Below are 12,569 nucleotides of genomic sequence, written 5' to 3'. Positions count from 1 at the left end.
ATAAAAAAACTTAAGCAGTAAGACTTAAGACTTAAGAATTTCAACCATACGGAATTTTGAGCGTAGCTTACGTTTCAATATGGCTGTCTTACTGTTCGACCGTGATTGGTCAATTCGCTTACGTCTTAAGGGCCGTGGCACATGAAAAACTTAAGCAGTAAGACTTAAGATTTAAGAATTTCAACCATACGGAATTTTGAGCGTAGCTTACGTTTCAATATGGCTGTCTTACTGTTCGACCGTGATTGGTCAATTCGCTTACGTCTTAAGGGCCGTGGCACATGAAAAACTTAAGCAGTAAGACTTAAGATTTAAGAATTTCAACCATACGGAATTTTCAGCGTAGCTTACGTTTCAATATGGCTGCCTTACTGTTCGACCGTGATTGGTCAATTCGCTTACGTATTAAGTCTTACTGCTTAAGTTTTTTTATGTGCCACGGCCCTAAAAATTTTCATTCCGTTTTGTGCTTAAGCATGAGTTCGTCGCTTATTGGTTGCACGATAGATGTGTATTGTTTAATGAAAATAAGTGCACTGCAGTAATAAAGCTTGGATTTCAATGCTATAGAGCCTGTACTGTGTGTTAAAAAATAACGTAGATATTAGTACAAGAATTTCGAAGTAATCCAAATGGTATTTTAATTTATTTTTATTTAGTAAATATATATAATATGTTCTGAAAGCTGAGAAGATATATGTAATTAGACTTAATTGGGTGCGCATATTATTTGCTAAATTATAATGAACAACAACTGCTACTGTAGAATCATGCGCTAATGTAAAAGCTTGTAGAAATTTTGAACGTTTTCAAAAATACTGAAAGTTAAAAGTAAAACGTTTAGGACAATAAAAAATATATTTACATCGGAGGTAGTTGTTCTATTAATGGAAATAAATGATATATGTTTATAATTTAATGTGTATGACTAACATATTTTTATTTAACATATGTTCTCTAGATTGGAGAAGAAGACAAAAGATTTGCAGATTGCAGAGCGAAATGCAATGATATATGAAAAACGCTGCAATGATTTGCAATCGCGGGCGAAGCGCAAGAAACTTACGGAAAATGATCGAGATTCGGAGAAGGAAAGAGATCGATCGAAAACATCGCTCGTCGCTCTGAAACGCAAGAAGAAGGAGCGAATCGATTTTGCAAACGTCATATCACGTGTCTTATGCATATCATGGAAAAGCCCTATAGAGGGACGCATATTTCTGCCGCAAATGGCAGCGTACATGCAAACACAGAGATAACTGGACTTTAGTGACATTATCCATCAGGCATTGATGGAAGTTTTGTGTATGTTCTCGAGAGGAGAAGATCCTTTGAAAGACATCACGGTAAACATGTCAATCGGCTGTGAGGACAGTTCGAATAGTCAAGCGAGTCCTTTGTTATGTCCTGCGTTGGCTTCTTTATCTTATCAATCACCGACCATACCATTATCCATAGACATCAATTCACCACAACCGAGAAATTTGACTTATTTATTAGATTGTTATTCAAGAATTGCAATTGAAGAAAGAAATCATCCAAAGGTATACACATACACACACATATATATCTTCAAAATTAAACAAGATTTTATGAAACTAATTCTTATTTATATATTTTATAGTAATCAAGTATACCTCCTCTTTTCGATGTACTGACAATTTTGAAAGCGCAATGTGTTCAATATTCCAGCCTCGTTCTACAAGGGTTGGTCGGCATTTGCCAAGCTGCTGTCATACCTACATGCACCACTCATCTTCTCTATCCGATATTATCGCAGAATTTACCTCGAGGCTATCTTCACGAGCTCATGGCTAGGACATACACGAATTCGAACACATTCAATAAAATTTTCACTCCAGTCTTGCAAGCCCTGTATCTCGCGATGCAGCAGGCGAGCTTGGTCGGCAATACGCATAGAAGACCGATCGAGGCGCTAAGCGAACTGATAGAGATTCGCTGTGGACCAAGCGGCAACATACGTCCGATTTGCCATCTGATAACGAATCAAATTCAATTCTTGCCTGATGTTACGACATTAACAGCCGGTAGTGAGTTCGGGAAGACCTCGTTCCTGGGACGGTTTCTCTCAGTATTGTTATTTACCATAGAAGTGGCGGAGAAATTCCTCAGCGATGATTTTGTTGTGAATAGATCGGTGAATAGATCGGCTCGCGCTGCAGCAAGAGTTGGAGAGTATCAGAACGTCTCTGCACAAAATATTTGATGCAATACTCGCGAATAGTAATTGCCGTGATGTCACCCTTGCGTACTTGGCGGCGTTGCTGCGTCACAAGAAACGCAGTGAGCAACTGCAGAGAGGGAAGAACGGAATACTCTTTGATGAAATATCCTTTCCGGATGGATTTATGTTGAATCTACTATCGATTTTGCAAATGTTCTCTGTGAAGATCAAACTGCATGCTGTAGACTTGCTGTATCCATTTCATCCTTCCAGTTTTGTCGATATAAAGAACGATACAAGACTGAAACTCACTTCGCAAGAGATTGCGGAATGGCAGAAACATTTGATAAGCACATATAAGTGGATGAAACCGAAGTTTCCGACACAATGTTGGTTCCTTACGCTACATTGTCATCACATCACACTGTTACCGGCATTGCAAGAATATCGAAGAGAACGGATGAACGTACTGCAGTTGCAAGCCGAGATCGACGAAATGCAAGTTATAAAATCCAATAATCCTGTTTTGAAGGATAAAGAGCTCAATGAGTTGATATACAAAGCCTTCTTCGATTCATGGAAGCTAAGGTTGAAGGATGGGGTTCAAAACAAATTACATATAGATGTCGGCCTGATAGATACCATCTTTTTGAAAAGATGCTTATTCTTTTATGTATTGGTTGCCGAGATTTTGCTGAGTCTTCTGACACAGATTGCTCCGGGTAATCCTTTCCCCAACCTTCCATTGTCTCAAGAAATTATATACAAGTTCACTGCATTACCGGAATGGTATGTAGAGGACATAATGGATTTCTTGTTATTCATAATTCAGTAAGTTTTTACTAAATTATCAAGTCTCACAATTATGCATAATGCTTATCTGTAGCTTATTAATAATTATAACTGAATTTTTTATTTACAGATTCTGTCCTGAAGTAATGAAAAGTAATATAGATAATTCACTTATCACTTTGCTACTCGTCATCGTGTGTACGCCACATTGTGTACGAAATCCCTATCTAATCGCAAAAATCATCAAGGTTCTTTACACATTGATGATACATTTTAAGGTTCAGGTAAATTTTTATATATATGAAACGAATTATTTTATATTTTACATTACATTGACATTCTTATTTTTATATATACAGGAAAGAACAAAAACTTTTCACGATATATTTATGACACATCCTATATCCAAGACATTTCTGACGTATCTTATAAAGTTTTATATCGATGTTGGAACCATTGGCACTAGTTCCGAAGTTAGGGACAAGTTTACAATACGTTATCACATAAGTGTGATCTTAAATTCGATGTGGGATAGTCCGATACATCGAGCGTCTATTGTCAATGAGAGTAATAATGGCATGCAATTCGTCAAGTTTATCAACACCTTGATGAACGACATCAGTTTTTTGCTCGACGAGAATCTCGAGGAATCTCTAAAGCGTATACACAATATGCAGGAACTTATGTCCAATACTATCGCGTGGAACGCTCTTTTGTGCGGGCAACAAATATCGATAAGGACACAGTTTGTGGCGGACAAGGAACAAGTCAGATTGTCTTTTAAATTAGCCAGGGAAATAGTTGCTATATTTCATCATTTAACAATCGACATTAAAGCACTGTTTCTACGACCGGAATTAGTCGGACGATTGTGTGCCATGCTGAATTTAAATTTGCAACACTTGTGCGGACCTAAGTATGAAAATTTGAGAATGAGAAAACTGGAAAAATACGGATGGCAACCGATGACGTTACTCAGCCAATTGGTTGATATATATTATACACACAGACAAATCTGATATAAAAAATAATTGTTTTGAAGAAAAAATATGTAATTATTTATAATGTATTTTTTAAAACAATTATTTGTTTTCTTTTATCCTTATTTATTCAATCAATATAAAAATAATAATTGTTTTCAAGAAAAAGTATGTAATTATTTATAATGTATTTTTTTTAACAATTTTTTGTTTTCTTTTACACTAATTGATTTGTCTCTTTCTTATTATTCTATACATAAAAGTATTACGTTAAGATTATCGAAAACTAAATGGCAGTGGCTGAACAAGACGAGGAAGAACATTTTGAGAAATTAGACATGCTTAGAAAGCACATAAAGGTGGGTATACATTTACGAACGAACGCCGAACGAACCGCGAATGCGAACGTCTTGTGAAACGTCTTGAACGTCTTTTTCGCACGAATTGTCTTTGATGTACCGCCTCATGAGGGAATCGAGCCGAGCCGAATGCGAATCGAACGTTCTGTTCGCATTCGCTTTGGCGTATATATCTGCTGAATGATAACAATGAACGTTCGCATTCGCTGTTCGTTCGGTGTTCGTTCGCTAAGTGTATACCCTTAAGGATCATGTTTCTATCTTCCGGCACTGACATACAGGGTATAGTCAGCCACTGCTATTTAATTGCGGTACTTTTCGGACAAGCAACGCGCCATGTCTAAATTAAGTGTTTGTGATGTCACGTGCATGGCAGGCTACCTTACTCAGAGCCTTGTGCCGCCGACATTCCCGACATTGTAGCGATGTAACAATGCGTTTCCAACCCTAGGTTTATTTGCAAAAAGTGATCCTTAGGATATCCCCGACAATCTCTGAAAGTTTGTCGGTTGAATATCCGGACACCCTGTATATATATATTTTTTTTTATTTGTTTTTGCAGCGTTTGTTTTGTAAGGAGTTATTCACCGATGTTGCGAGCAGACTAGAGAAATCCGCCATCAACACTAGGACATCGAAAAGAAAATTCGAGAAGTTCATAGCTCTCGCTGAGCGTGCGGTGATAATCGCGAGAGACAATTGCGCGTGCGGCGACGCTCCTGAGGAATTTCGGGATCCATTGGTGGACACTCTTATGGAGGATCCAGTCAAGCTACCATCTGGTATTGTTATGGACAAAGCAGTTATCATTAGACATTTGCTCAACAGTGCCACGGATCCTTTCAATCGGCAGCCGCTTAGCGAAGGTATGCTTACGCCAAGTAAGTACATGTACTGTTCATATTTTTCTCTTATTTGATAAAGTCAAGTTTCTTTTAGTCTTAATCATAGACATAGTATATCTAGACCGAGTGTTGAGGAGTGGGGGCCAAGATGTACGTAGAAAAGGACATACTCTGTTCCGTGCTCTTTGCGTTCTCTCTCTCTCGCATGTAGCATAGCGTACTCTTTCGTTATGCTACATGCGAGCGAGAGAGAACGCAAAGAGCACAGAACAGAGTATATTCTTTTCTACGGGTATCTTTACCCCCACTCCTTAAATAAAGGTAAACGCTCGGTCTAGTATATTATGTCTATGGTCTTAATATTGGTAACATTTTATAAGAATGCATTTTCATATACATAAATACATTAGAAAAATATTTGATGTGTCACAGATAATATAGTTTTTGACTGTCCTTTAAAGTCTATCGAATTGAAATTTTTTTAATGCCTTATGCCGATTTTAGAATATGTATATAAGTTATTATAAGTTTTTGTCCATGTAAAAATGCATCTCAAATTAATGATTATTTTTAAAATTGCAGTGCTCGACTTGAAAGAAAGAATATCAGTATGGAAACAACAAAAAAAAGTCAACAAACATATAAACGGTGCTAAGGTGACAAGAATTATGCACATAAAAATAAGAATATAGAGAAGTAGAAAAAAAGGAAGAAAGAGATAAGCATTATACATATAATTGTCTTTATTGCACGATACATTTTATTGTATATAAATGTATCGATTGTCTGATAAATGTATCGAGCCAATGCAATTGACGAATATGGTGCAATGATCTCGCTATCGAGATCATCGAGTCAGAGAAAGCCCAGCTAACGCAGATGTTAACCGTTCAGGAGACTGCCACTCGGGAGATAGTCCAACATCAAGTGTAGATACGAGCACGAGCTCTTCTACACGCTGAAGCTGCACGACGAGATGGCTAGGACATGTGCCAAGCTCGAGATCGATGTCGAACACTTGTGGGATGATTCCAAAGATCTCAAGAGCAAGTAAGTCATTCTTCTTCTTTTTCTTTTGGCTGATTGGGCTTCAATAAAGAATTTGCTGATATACCAGTTAGTGTTTTATTAACGTCTGTAGATTATATAAATTTATAAATATAGATTAACTTTTTTTGTAAAAATATATGACGCTTTAAAAGCTTTTGGACAATTGAAGAATGCAATGTTAGTTGTGTTTAATGTAATCGGAGAATTTATTCAGTGTAAAGAAGTGATAAGAGCGTTTGGATAATCGATAAATATTGGACAATGAAAAATATTGACTCTCTTCCTGCATACGTTCTGTATATACTATACATATATACGTTCGGCGCGTTTTATTTCATTGTTAAATCAATTGATCTGTGTGAGAGATCTCCGAGAAACTCGGAGAAACTTTTACTACTCGGAGATATATTTTCAGTTTCAACTCTTTATCAAGGTTTTCCGGGAAAATAATTGTCAGGAAAAGGTCAAATGTGTCCAATAATATCATTCACATAAAATACACAAAATTGTATTCGTTATACGTATATGCATAAGCGACAACTGCATGCTTATACTCCGTCCAAAGAGAGAATGACTTCGGTCCGGACGAAAACTCGTCCGTTTCGCGCAGATCCCCACCCCCAGAAGCCGTATCTACATATACGGTATTGAGTATCTCGCCATGTTCTCCCCACTTTGCCCGCTTATACGCGGACCGAGATCATTCTCTCTTTGGACGGAGTATAATATAATTATAATGCGTAAGGTGTTTCAAAATTACAAGTTGCGATAATCGAAGTCTAAAAGGCTGGCTCAAGGTGACAAGAAATTATGGTGTTTTCTGATATACCGTTACTTTACGACACGATCAATATATTCCCCGTATAAAGCATCTGTCGTGCCCGGTTTATTCGAGATAGAAAGATCGGCAATGTCCTAACTTTTTTCATCATCTACACGTGCATTTTTTGAAATTATTTACATGTTTTCCTTAATCATTAAATCTTTTGAATTGTGAAAATCGTTGCAGGTCTCGAAAGTTAAATATAAAATTAAAATAATGTTTTTTTTAACAATAGAAAAATTTAAATTTAAATAATCCGTTGATAAAATTTGAAAATTTTATCCTCGCGAATACAAGCGCATATTGAATGTAATGATTTGTATTTTAATAATTCAACACAAGTCGTAATAATGAATTCTAGCAGCAAAATCACCAAGTTAATGAATTAAAATCTCATCCGCAAGGAGATGTAAAAGTCGGAATAATCTTATCTACACTGATTTCTTATATAGATAACACAAGTCGACAGAGTAACATTATTCTTATCCTATTTCTTATCCTATGGAAACCAATTTCATTTAAAATCAGTATTATTCTCATCGACATATAGAATGGACTGCTGATGGCAGTGGAAGGGGTAACCGCACGAGTAAAGAGGCAGATAATATAAGATCACTTCCGTCTCTTTTTAATAAAGCCTGATTGGTTGGCAAAAAATCAGCAACACTGCTGATCCATATATCTATGTTCTGAACCGACCTCATCAAATTTTATATGAAATTCACTTTCCGTCTTTTTTATTTTTTTTTCTCCCTCTAGTTTTGTCGTCGAAGATGTTTTGCTTACTTTTTCCTTTGCTCGTTCCACAGTGGTGTCGGTTTTTCTATGATCGGTTTTACTCGCGGTGATCGTCTAAAAACATAAAAAGCAACAAATTATTGAATACCTAACGATAAAATTGAAATACATTTTATTAACTATAAGCGGATCTACAATAGGTATGGTAAGTTTCAAACCATAAGAAGTTGATCAATTACAGTCAAATGTGAGGAGAATAATCAAACGTTATTAGTAATTTTCTTACGGCTGAAGGCTTACTACACCTATTGTAGATCCGGCCTTAAAGAGCAAAGCCTCTTTCACCTCGGTTTAGTCGCCGCAGGTTCATCAAAATTTATTATCGCCGAAGTACTTGGTCCATACGTATCAAAATATACACTGTCCTTGAACTTTCAATGATCTTTCTTTTATAGACTCGCTGTTTTCTCTACAATCACATTATTCCCTAAAGATTTGTCATAATTTGTCATAGTTTGTCGCTTTATATTACTTGTGAGCTACAACACGTGTCCATTATTTTTTCGGGCCCCATCGTTATATCGGTCGCATATTCATTGACATCCCTTTCGTTCGTGGCATCATATATATGTACCTGCTAAAAGTCCATGACCACCCGATTTAATTATATCCGCAGTCTCGTTGATCTTCTTCTTTGCCATTAATAAGTTTTAACTTGCAGAAATAATAATGAATGTACTTACCTGGCCTCTTTGCTCTTTTTTCCTTTCTGCTTGTTGGGGAGGGGTTATTGTTTCATCCTCTCCGGTTTCTTTTTCTTCTTCTGGAACTCTTTTTCATTCTCGTTCGCGGTGAACGTCTACACATAAAAAACATCTAATTATATCTATTGATAAAATTGACACATTTTATTAACTATAAAAAAGCCTATTTTACCTCGGACTTATGATCCGGACCTCTGTGTTTGAAATTATGTCACCACCAGGTGTCATTGGTGGTTCTTCAGTCTGCAGCTATGCACCTGTATATACACATAATATATACAACAAGATATATAAATATTAATAAGTTAAAATAGAGAGTAGGAAAATTTTTGCGCGCGTGTATGTGGTTAGATAGGAAAATAGAGGTAGTGTAAGGTTGGACTTGAAAATATATATATATATATATATATACATAACGGAACCTTAAACAGTTAACACATATAGTAATCCAGCGTCCGCGTCGTCAAGCTTTTGTATAGTCCGAAGGACTTTATTACTATCTCGGCGTTTAACCAGTTAACACACTTACTACTCCGACTCAATTATTCAAGCGTTTGAAAGTTTGTCGCTCTGAAAAGAGCGGATTGATGAAAAAAAAAAATTTAGAGCAGATGCTCGAAATGCCCGCCATCCATCCTAACGCAAGCTCTCATGCGTTTTAATAAATTTCTTTCGACGTTCTCCATTACTTCTTCGTCGATATCCTAAATAGGATGTCGTAATCTTGTCTCTAGCTCTTCGGTATCTTCGGGAAGCGTTTTATAAATTACTTCCCTACAATATCCCCATAAGAAGAATATGTTGAACCAGACCTGCCTTATAACTAAATTAGAAATATAATTATAACTAAAGATTTTCTTCAAATATTTTTTTAAATTTTATTATTTTTATTTGTTTTTACTTTTATTTAAGTAATACTGATTTAATCATATATATTATTTTATTGTTTAACTTTATATATTAATGAATCTCTTTTTTAACACTTACAGCTACTATAATTCTAGTAATTAATCTAGACAATATCGTAATTATTAATGAGATACCAATAAATGTGACTAAACCATAAGTAATTGTATCTAAGAATGTTTGATTACTTAGTATACTTGTTGTTAGCTCTAAAGCTGTAATATCTTGGCTTAACATATAGTTATATTGATCTAAGTTACCTTTAAATTTATATATTTTTATATATAATGTCTTATTTAATCTAGGTATTGATATATAACAATAGCTATAATGTCTTAGAGGATTAATATAAAAGGTTCATATCTACAAGGAATATGTTTTTGATAAAAACTACAGTTAGACTTATATTGTAGTGATCCAATAGTTTTAACTTGAGTAGCCTGTAAAATTACATATGGCATTTGATTACATGCTATGCATCCAAATGTTTCAGTTAATTCTACATTACATGTAGCTGGTTCAACATATCCTGGCGTTGTGTGGTCCAACACCGTCTTGTTGAAAAACAATCTCGTTTCTTTTAAATAATCTTCATCTTCTAGAAAATCTGGTAGATTTTCTGTTAAAAAATCGATATTTTTGTCTGCCGTTCTCGGTTTTCGAGATATTCGGATGGCACGGGTGGTCTGATACACTCTGTATACAAATATATACATATATGTATATACCGCGTATATATATAAATTGTCGTAACCCGACCGATTCCTTAATATTAAAAGATAACCGTTTGACGGAGTTTCCTTTGCTGTCTCTCGTTCTGTCGATTCCACGGAATTTTTCTTCCTCGTGGTTGTGGACCTTTGCCGGTGTCGATCTTGTTAGAGCTGGCGTATCCCACCGCTGCCACCAATTAATGTTGTGCACTGATACTCTGGAATATGAATACTTACCTTCATTTATATTATCATCAGCTTTTGGAAAATAAACAGTTATTCTATGTTTACTACTTGTTTCAAAGGTTTTACATTGCCCTTTAAGCTCTGTCCTATACAAATTTCCTTTCTCCATCAATTTCAAACCAATCTCCATTTTTTTCAGAATTTGCTATTTCTAAAACTTCATCATACATAAAGTCAAATCTTTTAAATCATCATTGATTGTCAATTGATAAATCTTACGAAACCCCCGCACAACAACCTTAGCATCATCTGTAACAGATCTTTGAAATTCTTTTTGCGCCTTATCAACCTGATCAATTTGCTGATATTTTTTTGTAAAAGATTTCATTTGCTTTTATAATTTCTGATGTAGGCTCACCGTAACTTTCAAGAAGTATCTTTGTTATTAAAAGCAATTTAATGTATTTGTTTGCTTCAATTCCTGTGACATCGAAACGCATCAATTCTACAGCATGCATTTTGAGGAATCTCCTAGTGAAGATTGTTGCTGGCAGCTTTGCATATTCACCTGCACTTCCAAAATTCACCACAGCACTTAAAAAAGTGAATGTTGTTGTTCCAGTTCTTAAATTTCTCAGTGTCATAAGTATGACATCTTTACCTCTTTCATCTGAAATCCAATTAGTAGTATACCCAAATAAAGTTATCAACCTTTCTTCAGTTATGATATCTTCCATTGTGAAACTTTTTTAACGTTTTTATTTCAAACTAGTATTCACGAAGAAGGGAAACCAGAGTAAATACATATACGTATATATGTATATACCGCTAAAAATAGGCTTGTGTTCTATTTTTGTCCCATCATGTACACATTACATACCAAATATGTGTACTATATTTCTATCCACTGTTGCACTTGACGCGTTATAACGCGTTATAAAAGTCGATTTTTTACTCGCGCTGTTTTCTTGTTATACGTATGTACAGCACTTCTTGCGAGACTGCGAGTATCTGTTGCGAACAAAAATATCGACGTAAGTTCTTCCAGTTAAAATATCTGGAAGAATAATTGGACCAAGTATTTCAGTGCCCATTATTCTAGCCCACACATTAATCTTCCAACGTGTTTGAAAATTTCGAAGTCGCGTGACTCTGGGATTTTTCTCGCTCCAAAAGTGCATATTAAAAATATGCACATTAAAAATTCCTTCCTGTGTGAATAGCGATTCATCGCTGAATATCACACGAGAGGAATATCTGGGATTTCGATCGATGTTTCGCAGAAAATTTTCGCCAAACGTTCGTCTTGCGGGGTAATCTGCTGGTCGTAAATGTTGCACGCGTGTATAATGAAACGCGTGCAACTTTTCTTTTTTTAATATTCTTTGTACAGTTGTACAAGATAAATCATGTTCTCGAGCAACTACCCGAATACTCGTTTCGGGATTATCCTCGAAAGCACGTACGACTCTCTCCTTATAAAATTATTAACGAATAAAAGTTCTTATGAATATATCATATGAACAAATTATCGCGCTGGCACTTTATTGCCTTTTATTTCCTTCGTATGATATTGTTACGTCCAGACTCATCTCTCCCAGTGTCGTGTTTGTTCGGCAGGACACTGCCAGTATCGTAAAGTCTTTGAGCTGCTGCAAGTATGACATGACCTGATGGATGTCTTCGGTTTAGATACAATTCGGCGTATCTTCTTGTAGCATGGTTCTGCTGCCCATGACACTCGCCAAGTGCTATCAGCATGTCGTAGTATTCTTGACTTGTGTACACTGCCATATCTTCTTCGCGCTTATTGATAATCGCTGGTAATCGAAGGTTTATTGATTGTAGTATCCATCGTGCATCTAATTTATACGATCTTCGTGGGTCGTCCCCGCGACGATTTAGCTCGCGCGACATTCGCGATTGGTTCCGCTGCCCGCGCGAGCAGCGGAATACATCTACTACATTTATTGTGTCATCTAAGGCACGTTTAAAGGCATATTTAGCGATAAATGTAAGGTCAGAATACTGGCCAATATCTAATAGTTTAGGAATGCAAGAGCAAAATTGAAGTTCTCATTATTCTCATTTCGAACATCATACGTTTGTAAAAAATAGTATTTCTTTTAACGATTTCAAGTCATATGTCGACAATGAAGCCGAAGTTTTAATTGCAAAATATAATTATATAATTTTATTATAATATAATTATTATAAAATTATTAACG

General features: G+C 35.7%; 1 pseudogene; it reads left to right on the top strand.

Moving 5' to 3' along the window:
• LOC115233197 overlaps nucleotides 1–8,925 on the top strand; it is an 18,940-nt pseudogene extending 10,015 nt beyond the window's left edge.
• The last annotated feature ends 3,644 nt before the right edge of the window (nucleotides 8,926–12,569 follow it).

Source organism: Formica exsecta, unplaced genomic scaffold, assembly GCF_003651465.1.
Source record: "Formica exsecta isolate Colony F162 unplaced genomic scaffold, ASM365146v1 scaffold161, whole genome shotgun sequence".
NCBI lineage: Eukaryota > Metazoa > Arthropoda > Insecta > Hymenoptera > Formicidae > Formica > Formica exsecta.
Note: the sequence above shows the minus strand (reverse complement) of the source record. Positions and strands in the feature narration are given on the sequence as shown.